A 13035-nucleotide genomic window follows, 5' to 3' on the forward strand; every position below is an offset into this window, starting at 1 on the left:
TTGTGTTCTATTGGTGAGTGAGAAATTATTGTAAATTTAGAGATTTTGGCAATATCCATTTATTAGTGCTCAGTTTTGTCCATCAGAATTCCAGGCTTAGCTGATTAAGTCAGTCCCATCAAGGATAATCTCCCTGTTTAAAAGCCAACTGATTTGCAACCTTAATTGCATCTGCACAATCCTTTCACTGCAGTATGTAGGTCAGAGGTTGATTAAATAACTGTAAGAAGATTGTGCATGAAGAACCAGGAATATCGTGAGCTCATCTTAAAATTCTGCGTACCACCTTTAATATATATCTAATTAAATGCAATAATATAAGAGAAATACTAAATGACTTTAACACTGAATGAATATGCATACTGAAAACACCCAACCACTGAAAATATATCAAACTGAATTGTTGATTTAAAGACTAACTACTTCTGTATTGAAAAGATATTCATAAACAATAGGGTATTTCTAACTTAAAGAATATATATATACACACACAAGGAAGAAAACAAAAGACACTGGGGCCCCCCTAAATGGATTAGAGAAAGAGGAATTAAGGGTTGAAAAACCATCCACTGGGTACTATATCCACCACCTTGATGACAAGATCAAATGAAACCCAGGTCTCACCATCATGCAACACACTAATGTAACAAACCTGAATATAACCCTTGAATGATTTTTATTCCTTAAAGTTAAAAATAGAAAGAAAAATACCTGTTAAATAACTTGTTCAAAGATAGTGTTTTGCTATACACAAGAATTTTCACATTCATTAAACTATTAATTGTACACATACACAATACTGTTGCAGCAGGAGTAAAATTCATCTTCTCAACTTTATAGTTAAGAAATTTTGGAGCAGAGTGGTAAAATAATAAATTTTTAAATATTGCCTTGATGCCAGTGGTCCCAGAGGGTCTAGAGATTAATTCGTTCACCTCTTCAACCTAAGTTGTTTGAAAAAACAGCTATTTTACATAGAGGATATGGAGGTTCTGAGACGTTACCATAATTTGACCAAAAGCAACCAACTATCTAATAAATGCTACACCCAATCACAGAACTTCCACCAAAATATATGATTCCCTCTTTTTATTGGAATAAGACTTGAAAAATAGAATACATACCTATACACATATTAAGCTTCCCACATTAAAGGAGAAGAAAAAACGATTTAATCCCAAAGTTAAGATATGAAAATATTTCCTCTAAGTACAAAATATCCATTCAGAGTATGATTCATTTTTAAATCATCAAAGTTAAGGGAAACTGACATATTTCTCTTCTTGAGTCACAATAAAACCTAAAGTGAAACTTGCTTTTAAGGGGTTAGACATACATATTCATCAACTAGATCCACAGCATGAGAAGTTGCCAACCTGCAACACAACTAAAAGACTGATCCCATTCAAGGCAGATAAGTCAGAAGGCCCAAAAGGGCCAAGGGTGAAATAGTAGACTCAGAGGCTTAAAGAAATATTTGTTTAAGGAGGCCTAACTGATAATCACGTATACAAATACACACACACAAAACCGGCTTTATTCTACACAGCAATTCATCACAATCATGGATGGCAGGTTCACCATAGAAACAAGAAAAATGAGCAAAGTCCTGAAAGCTGGAGCTGCCAGAATGAGACAAAGTATTTAAACAAACCAGAGCAACCCTGATTCCTTGGTTTGTCCCAGAAAGCATGGCGACCTTATATACTAGGATCATGTGGAATGGGGCTACAAAGAAATATTTCATCTGGCTTTAACTAGCTAGAATAGTCATGGGAATTGTCACAGGAATAATTTGTCTAAAGAAAGTCAAATTCATCATGAGAGATTTTAGGATGACTTTTGGTTTCTATTATTAACTTGTCTTTGGGGAATTTTTTGTTTTTGTTTTTGTTTTGTTTTACTGTTTTTAACATTTTAGCAATTTTTGACAGCTGTAAGTTTCCACGTTGTGATAAACTGGGATAGAATTTTGAAGGGCATGTGTAGCCCTTGCTCCATCAATGAGCTGCCAATGCTTACCCTCCGTTCTAAAGAGTGGCATACTAAACCAATCCTCTTATTTTATAGGTGTAAAACTATGTCAGAAAGTAAAGTAATTTTCTCAAGTTTGGTCGTATGACTGGAAAGTGACAACATCAAGAGTTCTCGACCTGTAGCCTTGCATCTCAGTGAACAACTCTATGGTCCAAAGGCAAACACCTTTCTCATGGCTTCAGTCTGCATCAAGAAATGGACAATTGCGACCTGGTAATATTTAAGACCATCTTCAACAATAATGTTCTCTGATCTTTGTTTGAGAAAAAAATGGGCATAAAGTTAAAAGGACTTTAAAGTCTGTTATCAAAGGTTAAAGAATCACTGTATGTTTCAGCTGTAACATTGATAATTGAATTAAGTGCTAATAGCGAGGAGATTATTATTGAATAGTATTTCCTGCTCAGATCTGCATGCATTTTTTTAATTTAAGAAGCAGGTCACCTACAATGTAAAAATGATCTCAAAGGGAATAAATAATTCAAAGTGAAATAAATTGATGTTTTTGAATAGGTAGGATGATTACAAAATCAGTGTATTTCACAAATGTTACTATATCATAAGAATTCTTCTTTTCTTTCACCTTTTTGCCTAAATTACACTCAAATACTTACCATTTGCTTCTAACCTTGAGTCATGGATTGCATGAGATATGAAAGTTTATATATCTAACCAAAAAGAACATGTCTCTGAAATATGGTTAGAAAATAAAAGCATATCTACTAGAAAAATATCTATCTTGCCTACACTAGAAATACCTAGCAAATGTGAATACTATCAGACTGCTAAAAGTCATTGTAAGTCTTAAAACTAGAACTTTCTTGGATTTTCCATTAAAGAGCTTATGTTGAAATTGAGACTTTCTCACTTAGAAAACCTAGTTAATTCCAGAGACTCACTTATCTTATCTATGTACTGATTGAAATTTTTTAAAAGAATTTTAAAAAATAAGAAAATAAAAACAAAAACTGTAAAAAGAGAAAATAAAAGTCATTATACAATAATAAAATAATTCAATAAGAGGATATAGCAATTCTAAATATTTATGCATTCAACTTAGGAGCACTCAGATATATAAAGCAAATATTATTGGAACTAAAGAGAGAGCCAGACTTCAATGCAATAATAGCTGGGGACTTTACCAACCACTTTCAGCCTTGGACAAATCTTCCATACAAGAAATCAACAAAGAAACATTGGACTTACTCTGTGGAATAAGCAAAATGGACGCAAAAGACACCTACAGAACACTTCATCCAACAGCTGAAGAATACATTCTTAATCCAGGCACATGAAACATTCTCAAGAAAAGACCATATACTAGGCCTCAACAAAAGGTTCCAAAAATTCAGAAAAATTGAAATGATATCAAGTGTTTTTTTCTCACCATAATGGAATACAACTAAAATCAATAGCAGAAGGAATTTTAAAAAGACATGAAAATTTTACCACATGCTCCTGAATGACCATTGGTTCAATATAAGAAATCAAAAAGAAAATTTTAAAAATTTCTTAAACCAAATGAAAATGGAAGCACAATATACCAAAACTTTTGAAATATAACAAAATCAGTAATAAGAGGAAAGTCTGTAGCAATAAATTCCTACATCAAAAAAGTAGATAAACTTTAAATAAAAAACTTAACTATCTTGAAGAATTACAAAAGCAAACCAAAATCAAAATTAGTAGAAGAAAGATAATAATAAAAATTGGAACATAAATAAATTTAGACTAAAAAAATAAAAATAAACAAAATGAAAAGTTGGTTTTTGTAAAAGATAAAACCAACATGCTTTTGCTCAGACTAAAACAAAGAGAGAGCTCAAATAAATAAAATTAGAGAGACATTACACCTGTAACACAAACAGTTAAAAGATCATAGAAGATTTATGAACAATTGCATGCCAATATGTTGGAAAACTTAGAAGAAATGAAAAAACTTGTAAGCACATGGAATCTACCATCATTGAATTGTGAAGAAATCCAAAACCTGAATAGAACAATAACAAGAACAAGACAGAAGTAGTAATAAAAAGTCTTCTTTCAAATTAAAGCCCAGAACGTGATGGCCTTAATGCTGAATTCTACTAAACATTTAAAAAAGAACTAGTACCAGTTACAATCAAACTATTCCAAAAAATTGAGGCAAGTAAAATACTTCCAAACTCATTTTATGATGTTAATTTCACACTGATACCAAAACCAGAAAAAGATACAATAAAATAAAATTGCAGGCAAATATCTCTAATAAACATGGACTAAAAAATTCTCAACAAAATACAAGCAAACTGAATTCAACAGTACATTAAAAAGATCATCTATCATGATCAAGAAAGATTTATCCCAGGAACACAAGGATGGCATAACATTCACAAATCAATAAATATGTGCAGCATATCAAAAGAATGAAAGATAAAAAACATAATCATTTAAATTTATGACAAAAAAGTTTGATAAAATTCAACATCCCTTCCTGATTTAAAAAAAAAACTCACAAAAACTAGGTGTAGAAGGAACACATCTTAACATGAGAAAGCCATGTATGACAAACTCACAACTAATATCATACCAAGCAGAAAAGAAGTAAAAGACTTTCTTCAAGGTTTTCAGTTTTTTCAGATCTAGAAAAAGAGAAAAGTGTTCATTTTTGCCACTTTTAATTAAATTTGGTACTGAAAGTTCTAGCCAGTGCAATTAGACAAGAAAAGAAATAAAGAGCAACCCAATTGGAAAAGAAAATCTCAAATTATTCTTTTTTGCAGATGATATGATTTTATATTTAGAAAAACTTACAGACTTCATTAAAAATATTATTGGAACTGATAACAAATTTAGTAAGGTCACAGGATATAAAATCAATATACAAAAATCAGTAGCATTTCTACATGCCTATAGAGAGAAATCTGGGGGCCAAAAAGAAAGTAATTCTATTTTAATATCTACAAATAAAATAAAACACCTAGGAATAAACTTAACCAAAGTAAAAAATATCTACAATGAAAACCATAAGTCACTGATTAAAGAAACTCAGGACACACACACACACACACACACACACACACACACACAGGAAAGTAATCTATTTCATGTACTAGAAGAATTAATATTGTTAAAATGCCCATACTACACAAATCAATTTACAAATTCTTATTAAAAAATACCAGTAACATTATCAATGGAAATAGAACAAAATAATCCTAAAATGTGTATGGAGTAAAAAAAGATCCAGAATAGCTGAAGTCATTCTAAGCAAGATTAAGAAAGCTGGAAGACTGGCTCGGTGGCTCAGCCTGTAATCTCGTGCCTTGGGAGGCTGAGGTGAGTGGATTGCCTGAGCCCACGGGTTCGAGACTCGCCTGGGCAACTTGGCGAGACCTCATCTCTACAATAAATCAAAAAAATTAGCCGAGTGTGGTAGCGTGTGCCTGTAGTTCCAGCTACTTGGAAGGTTGAGGTGGAAGAATCATCGGAGCCCAGCAGGACGAGGCTGCGGTGACCGGGAGCGGCCACCACACTCCAGTCTGGGCAACAGAGTGAGACTTCAACTCAAAAAAGAAAAAGAAAAGAAAGCTGGAAAGATTCAGTCACAATAACTGACTTAAAAATATACTACAAAGATAAAATAACCGCATGAAAGTGTCATAAAATCAGACACACAGACCAATAGAACAGAATAGAGAACACCAAAATAAAGCCACACATTTACAGTCAGCCCATTTTTGATAATTTGCGAAGAACATACATTGAATGAAGGACAATCTCTTCAATAGATGGTACTGGAAAAGCTGGATTTCTATATGCAAAAGAAAGAAACTAAATCGCTATCACCATATACAAAAAGCAAATTAAAATGAATAATAGTCTTAAGTCAAAGACCCAAAACTATAAAAATACTAGAAGAAAACTTTAGGAAGACACTCAAGGGCGTTGGTCTAGGCAAAGATTTCTAAAGTAAGTCCTCAAAAACACAGGTAACCAAAACAATAAATGGATAAATGGGATCATACCATGCTGAAAAGCATAACAAAGAAAACAAAGAAAACAATCAACAAAATGAAGAGACAACCCATAGAATGAGAGAAAATATTTGCAAATGACTCAAAAGACAAAGGATTAATAACCAGAATATCTAAAAAGTTCCAATAACTCAACAGGAAGAAAAACACAAATAATCCGATTAAACATGGGTAAAGGTCTAAACAGATATTTCTCAAAAGAAGACATACAAATGAACCGCACTTATATGAAAAAAATAAAAGCTCAACCTACTAATCATCAGAGAAATGCAATTAAAATTATAATAAGGTATCATATTAACCCAGTTAAAATGGCTTTTATCCAAAATACAGGCTGGTGAGGAAATGGAGAAAGGGGAACCCTTTTACATTGTTACTGACGATGTAAATTACTATAGCTACATGGAGAACATTGTAGCAGTTTCTCAAAAAACTAAAAATAGAACTGCCACATGGTCCAGTAATCTCACTCTCATGTTTCTTAGAACACTACTCACAATAACGAAAATACAGAATCACCCTAAATGTCCATCGGGTAAAGAAAGTCTAGTGCATATACACAATAGAATATTCTTCAGCTATAAAAAAGAATTAAATCCTGAAGTCTCATCATTTACAACAACACGGATGGAATTAAATGAAATAAGGCAGACACAGAAAGATAAGCATTTCTTGTTCTCATACGTGAGTTAAAAAAATCAATTTCTGGAGATATCGAGTAGAATGATGGCTATCAAAGACCGGAAAGGATGATGAGAAGGTGGGGTATTAACTGGAGTTGTGTAACGTGTACAAAAATCCTGTTAGATAGAACGAATAAGAGCTAGTATGTGGTGGCATAATAGGGTGAATGTAGTTAACAATAATCTGCTGTATATTTTTAAATAACTGAAGAAGAGGAATTGAAATGCTATAAATAGACTGAGGAAAAAGGATAAATGCCTAAAATAAGGGATACCCAGTTACACTGATTTGATCATTACACATTGAATGGCTATATCAAAACATAACATATGCTCTTTAAATATATAGCACTATTATGTACCCATAATAATTTAAAATTAAAAGTTAAAAAACTAAGTTTTGTTTATCAAAAGACTCAAGATAGTAAATAAAAGGTGAACCATATATTTTAAGAATGTGAAATGAATAAATTTATAAAATATTTATAAATATTTTAAATGGCATATGATGAAGTTATATCAATAATGCAAAATATGTGTGTATACATTAATATTAAAATGACATATAACTGAGTAAAATTTATAGCTAAGTCCTGAATTGGCACATCCTAAATGGCGTAATTCTTTTGACCAAAAATCATATGAAAATAGTAACATAATACTTTTTAGAAAAATAGTATCCACAATGATAATATTAATATAGATACATTAGAATGACAAAAATCAAATCAAGTGACAATATAAAATGTTACTTATAATATGAAGAAATTGAAACCATCATATATTGATGCTGTACATATAAATTCATGCAAATATGTTTGGCAATATTTATGACAATTTTGCCACTCATCTGTCTATTGCAATGATAGATAGTAATAGATATAGATGCCCTCTTACATACACAAGAAAGAGGAAATACATCTATAACAACATGCACAAAAATGTTGATAGCTTATTTATTATTAATTTTATAAACTAAAAGTAACCCAATTGTTTATAGAACAATTGGAGAATAAATAAATAAACTATGGTCTATACATAAGTGAACTATTACACAGCAATAAAAATAACCATTTGCATCCAAAAACAATATCATAGAGGATATCATGAAGATAACATTAAACAAATGAAATTAGTTATAAGAATTGTATAATCTGTGAGTCCAATAAAAACTGACAAACTAATACATTCTTTTTTCTAATTTGTGATACAAATAAGAGTATTGGTTAGTTAATTCAAGGAAATGGCAGTGAATGGAAAAGGATATGAAAGAACTTCACTTCTATTTCAAATCTGAAAATTGTGGAGGAGCATGAGGCCATAATAGGCCAGCATCAATTGGGTAAATTATATTGAGTAAGGAAATCTTGAAAGAGGTGACAAGAACTGTAAAGCCTGGATAGCTAGCTGTAGTTGTTAGTTCTGCAATAAACCAAAAAGGTGGTGAACTTCCTGCTGGTTCCCTGACAACCAAAAAAGGCAGTCAACTATTGCTATTAAAGAAACAATCATCAGCCTGTTTACAAACCTCTGGCAATGCAGGTAGTAAATTTTCCAAACTTTTCCATGCCCAAGAGACAATTCCCCTGATCCACACTGAATCCCAATACAGTTGTGTAAATGCATTTATTTAGCCCTTGCCTCTTGGCAGACAGCAGACACTCTCATTGCTGTCCTGCCCACTGTGCCCTTCATAACATATCTTCCCTTTAATAAATCGACCTTTCTTAATTCATAATCACTGATTTACTTAATTTAACACTTTCACCCTGCAACTCCAGCTTATTAGCTATCCACAAATGGCAGAAATGAAAAGTACTCTGAGCTCTATTTTCAAGTATTTATGATGCTATATTTTGGTCTATTTTACTCATCTCTCCAACTATCTTAATGGACATTATGCCACATATCTTTCAGAGAAAGAAAATACACAGGTGTTCACGTAATCAATCTAGATACAACTCACACCAGATCTTTAGAATTTTATGATGTAACTGGGATACTTTGGGGAATGAAAGAAGGTAAAAAACAAAAAAAAGATATGGTTGTCAGCCTTCAAGGTGGTACCTAGTGATTCTTGGTATTCACATTCTTGTGTCATTTCCTCCCACATTGCACCAGGGTTGGTCTGTGTTACTGACTGCACACAGCAGAGATAAGAGGATATCACCTCCGAAATCAGATGACAGGAAACACAGCTTCCACTTTTGGTGAAACTTTTACTTCTATCTCTCTTTTGCTACTTTTTGAATCACTATCTCTATATATAGCCTACGATGGCATATATTCAGTTGTCTAAAAAATATGATATTCAATACATAGCCTGAATAAATATTTGCATAACTAAATAAAATTTAAAGGTCTTGTATCTTAAATACAATATAATAATTATCAGAACTTAAACTATATATTTGTATATGTGTGGGTGTGTTGTGCAAGAGGTATAAAATGCAATTTTCCAGAATTAAAGATCTTGGAATGGTAACCTTTCTGAAAGAGAAGATATCTATTCTGTTTAATTATTATATATCAGCATTTATTCTTTTTTTTTTTTTTTTTTTGCTTAATAGATATTTTTGCACACTTCGACAGACTCTGGCACTATTGGAGAATCTGGAGCTATGCACATTAAAAGATTCACTCCCACCTCTGAGAGTTTCATCTATGGGGTGATTACAGCTGTGGCTTGCCCACCAGCAACTTTCATGAGAGTATAAATAGGACACTTGCTTCTCTTCCTTACTGCATTCCCAAGTGCTAACACAGAGCCACATGAAAGGACACAAGGTGAGGGAAAGTTCTGTGAGGAGCTGACATGTTAGTACTGAAACTAAAACATGAATCTAGGACTGTCTCATTTCAAAACTCATGTCTTTTCTTTTTCCTATTATGCAGTTCCATAGCCTAAAGGATATCACTGAGACATGAATTTAAATATAAAAAGTGCATTTTGAATTTAAGTGCCTATCAATGCAACCTTCCAAATGTTTGTTATTTATTTTGTGCTAACATATGTCATAGCCTTGTCATGTTCTTCACGTACCCATCAGAACCCAGAGCAGCTCTCTCAGGTTTATTTACAATTCCAAACGGCTCTCTGGCACTTGTGTGTCTCTGATGATAAGCTAGTCTATATACTGGGGGCAATTTAGTAGCGCAAAAATTTTGAAAAATAAAGGACTCCCTGGAAACCAAAAGAATCTTACAATAGTGGGCAACCACACTTAGTCAAATTTAAATCACAGAAACCTCATTAGAATGTCCTTGTTCTGCTATGGCTAACATTTGATTAGGTGGGTGACTGGAGTTGCTGCCTTTTTTAATTAAATCACACTCCACTTTTACCCACCCCCAGGAAAAGAGAGAAAAGAAAAGATAGATTCAGCACCCTCCCTTTCAAATGCTAATTACTGTAAGCAGTGAAAGTCCTAAATCAGGAGGTTCATTCAGCTGGCTACCCAATCCTTGAGGAAGATCCTGCTCACATTTACAAGGGAGGTCTGCTCTATTGTGTCTCTAATAATAGGCACAGATGTTGGGCCCGCCTTTCTCTGAGCGACTTTTGCCTAATAACCACAGTCAATGTGTCCCAGTTGCACCTGTTCAGCATTTTAAATGAATTAGTGTGCTTGATTGCCTCCAAAAATCTTGTCCACTTTTGTCAGCCTGATTATACTGCCACAATGCAAAGCGATTATATGAGCAGCAGTCATTCAGCAGGCTGGAAGCAGGCCAACCCTACCAGCAGCCTAAGCATTTTTGTTGTTGTTGTTATTCTTAATGATTGCCTGGTTTTAGTGAGGTCTTGGATTATTAACCACACAAGTTATCTCTCACCCACAGTTAGGTTGAGAAGGCCACCTAAAGTGGTTTCACATAATAGTTAGTATGGAATGACTAGCAAATCAGGGAACAGGCCAAAAATACTGGAAGGAGCATTAAATGACTTCGTTTGAAATAAGAAGCAGGTATTCAACGGGACCAATAAGCTGCAAAAGACATGCCCCTCTTCTTCAAAGCTTCAGGCAGCCTTGGAATTCTGAGACCAACTCAAGGAATTGTCTATATTTTTAAAACACAGCCATTTTATGTTTTTTTATATCTCTGTTTTTCTCCTGTCAAATATACTTGCTAATTCTGCTTTCTAAGAAATTAGGATAGAAAAAATTATAAAAGATGTCAATGTGGACACAGAGAACATTTGTTCACCAAGTGTCTATATTTGTGCACCCACTTAAAATTCGACTGATAGCCTAATCCTGGAAAATGGTTGAGAACGTTATTGTAAAATGCATAATTGATTATTAAGCAACATTAAAAATGATATTTAAAAAACTAAAGCATAGGTAAATTCTTGTCATTGTGTTTCTGATGACTTTACCAACACCTACCTGAGTGCCTGGTACATAGTAGAAATTCAATTTTAGTATGCTGAATAAATGAATGAGTGGCAAATGAATAAAAGGATTAAATATGATGCTAAGCAAAAAAAAAACTAAAGTCAAAATTGCACACTTAGAAGAATGTATGAAAAAATTTATAAGCCGGGCTCGGTGGCTCAGCCTGTAATCCCGTGTCTTGGGAGGCTGAGGTGAGTGGATTGCCTGAGCCCGCGGGTTCGAGACCCGCCTGGGCAACTTGGTGAGACCTCATCTCTACAATAAATCAAAAAATAGGCCAGGTGTGGTAGCGTGCACCTGTAGTTCCAGCTACTTGGAAGGCTGAGGCGGAAGGATCGCCAGAGTCCAGCATGCCGAGGCTGCGGTGGCCGGGAGTGGCCACTGCACTCCAGTTTGGGCGACAGAGTGAGACTCCAACTCAAAAAAAAAAAATTATTAAAAGTATTGCAAGAAAATATTAACTAAATACCATTAGTAGTTATTATTGGATTATAGTATTATTGCTGTTTTTCTTCTTTCTACTTATTTATATTTTCTAAAATAAGAGACTAAATAATTTACGGTGCTTGAAAAAATAAAATAAACTTTAGGAAGAAAATAAATATTTACACTTGGTAAGTGATATACAGAGCTCAACACCTTCTCTGGTCTCTGCCAGTATTTGCTAAAGAAAAATTATCTGCATACTACTCAGAACTCTACTAATTCACAATGGAATTAAATTAGATTATCAAATTTTCTTTAAAGTGACATCGTCTGTCATTGTCTATCCTCATATCTGTCAAAATATGTCACCGACCAACAGACAAAATGGACTGCTCATGGCTAATTAAATAACAAAGTTAAAACAGAACCAGGTGGTGGCCAAGCCTGGATGAGGGAACAGTCACATACTATATGTTCTCTGAAAGATGTTTAAAAGTGTCACAGGCGGGGCTGTGTGACTCAGCCTGTAATCCCATGCTTTGGGAGGCTGAGGTGAGTGGATTGCCTGAGCCCGCAGGTTCAAGACCCGCCTGGGCAACTTGGCAAGACCTCATCTCTACAATAAATCAAAAATTAGCCAGGCATGGTAGCGTGCACCTGTAGTTCCAGCTACTTGGAAGGTTGAGGCAGAAGGATCGCCAGAGCCCAGTAGTCTGAGGCTGCGGTGGCCGGGAGCATGCCACTGCATTCCAGTCTGGGTGACAGAGTAAGACTATGACTCAAAAAAAAAAGTGTCACAGAACTTCCTTTTCTACAATCAAGCCAAAGAAGCTCCTATTGTTGGTGGTGAGTTAGAAGATAGCTTGGAAATTCCCACCCAGCCACCAACAGACTACTTGGCACCAACTGACCAGTCATCTGGAACTGGCAAATTAAGGGAGACTGATGATTTGAGGCTTAAAAGTCATCCAATCAAGACTCCATTCCTCCCTCCTCTGACTCCCCTTCCTGCCCTATGGTTTTTGCCTTTGTAGTCTAACCCTTCAATCTCCTGCACTCCTCAGAACATACTTTAATTCTATACCAGAGACAGTGTGTTCCCAATCCACAGATTATTATTTATAAAAAATAAACCTTTCTTTCCCCTCCCACAGATCTCATGGTCTTTTGTGAACACTTCTTAGCAATAAGAAGAGGATGTGAAATGGCCTCTGAGCTCCCTTCCCCAATCCTCCCTTCCCCAATCCATTCTGTCTGAACCAATGCATCAGCGCTCACAAAAGCCCTTTAAACTCAGGTGTCTTTCTGCTGCATTGGGAGGAACTGGGTTAGCCTTCTGTATCCAAGATCTCCTTTTTCTAGGATGAGGTCTTGGAGAGTTTATTTTATTCAGGGAGCCTACCCATCTGGCATGGTATACTTGCTACTTAGTAAGGTATCCTCACACTTCATGAGGTGTGCTCATGCTTCTGA

The sequence above is a fragment of the Carlito syrichta genome, unplaced genomic scaffold, assembly GCF_000164805.1.
Source record: "Carlito syrichta isolate Samal-C Ts95f unplaced genomic scaffold, Tarsius_syrichta-2.0.1 Scaffold316040, whole genome shotgun sequence".
Taxonomy (NCBI): Eukaryota; Metazoa; Chordata; class Mammalia; order Primates; family Tarsiidae; genus Carlito; species Carlito syrichta.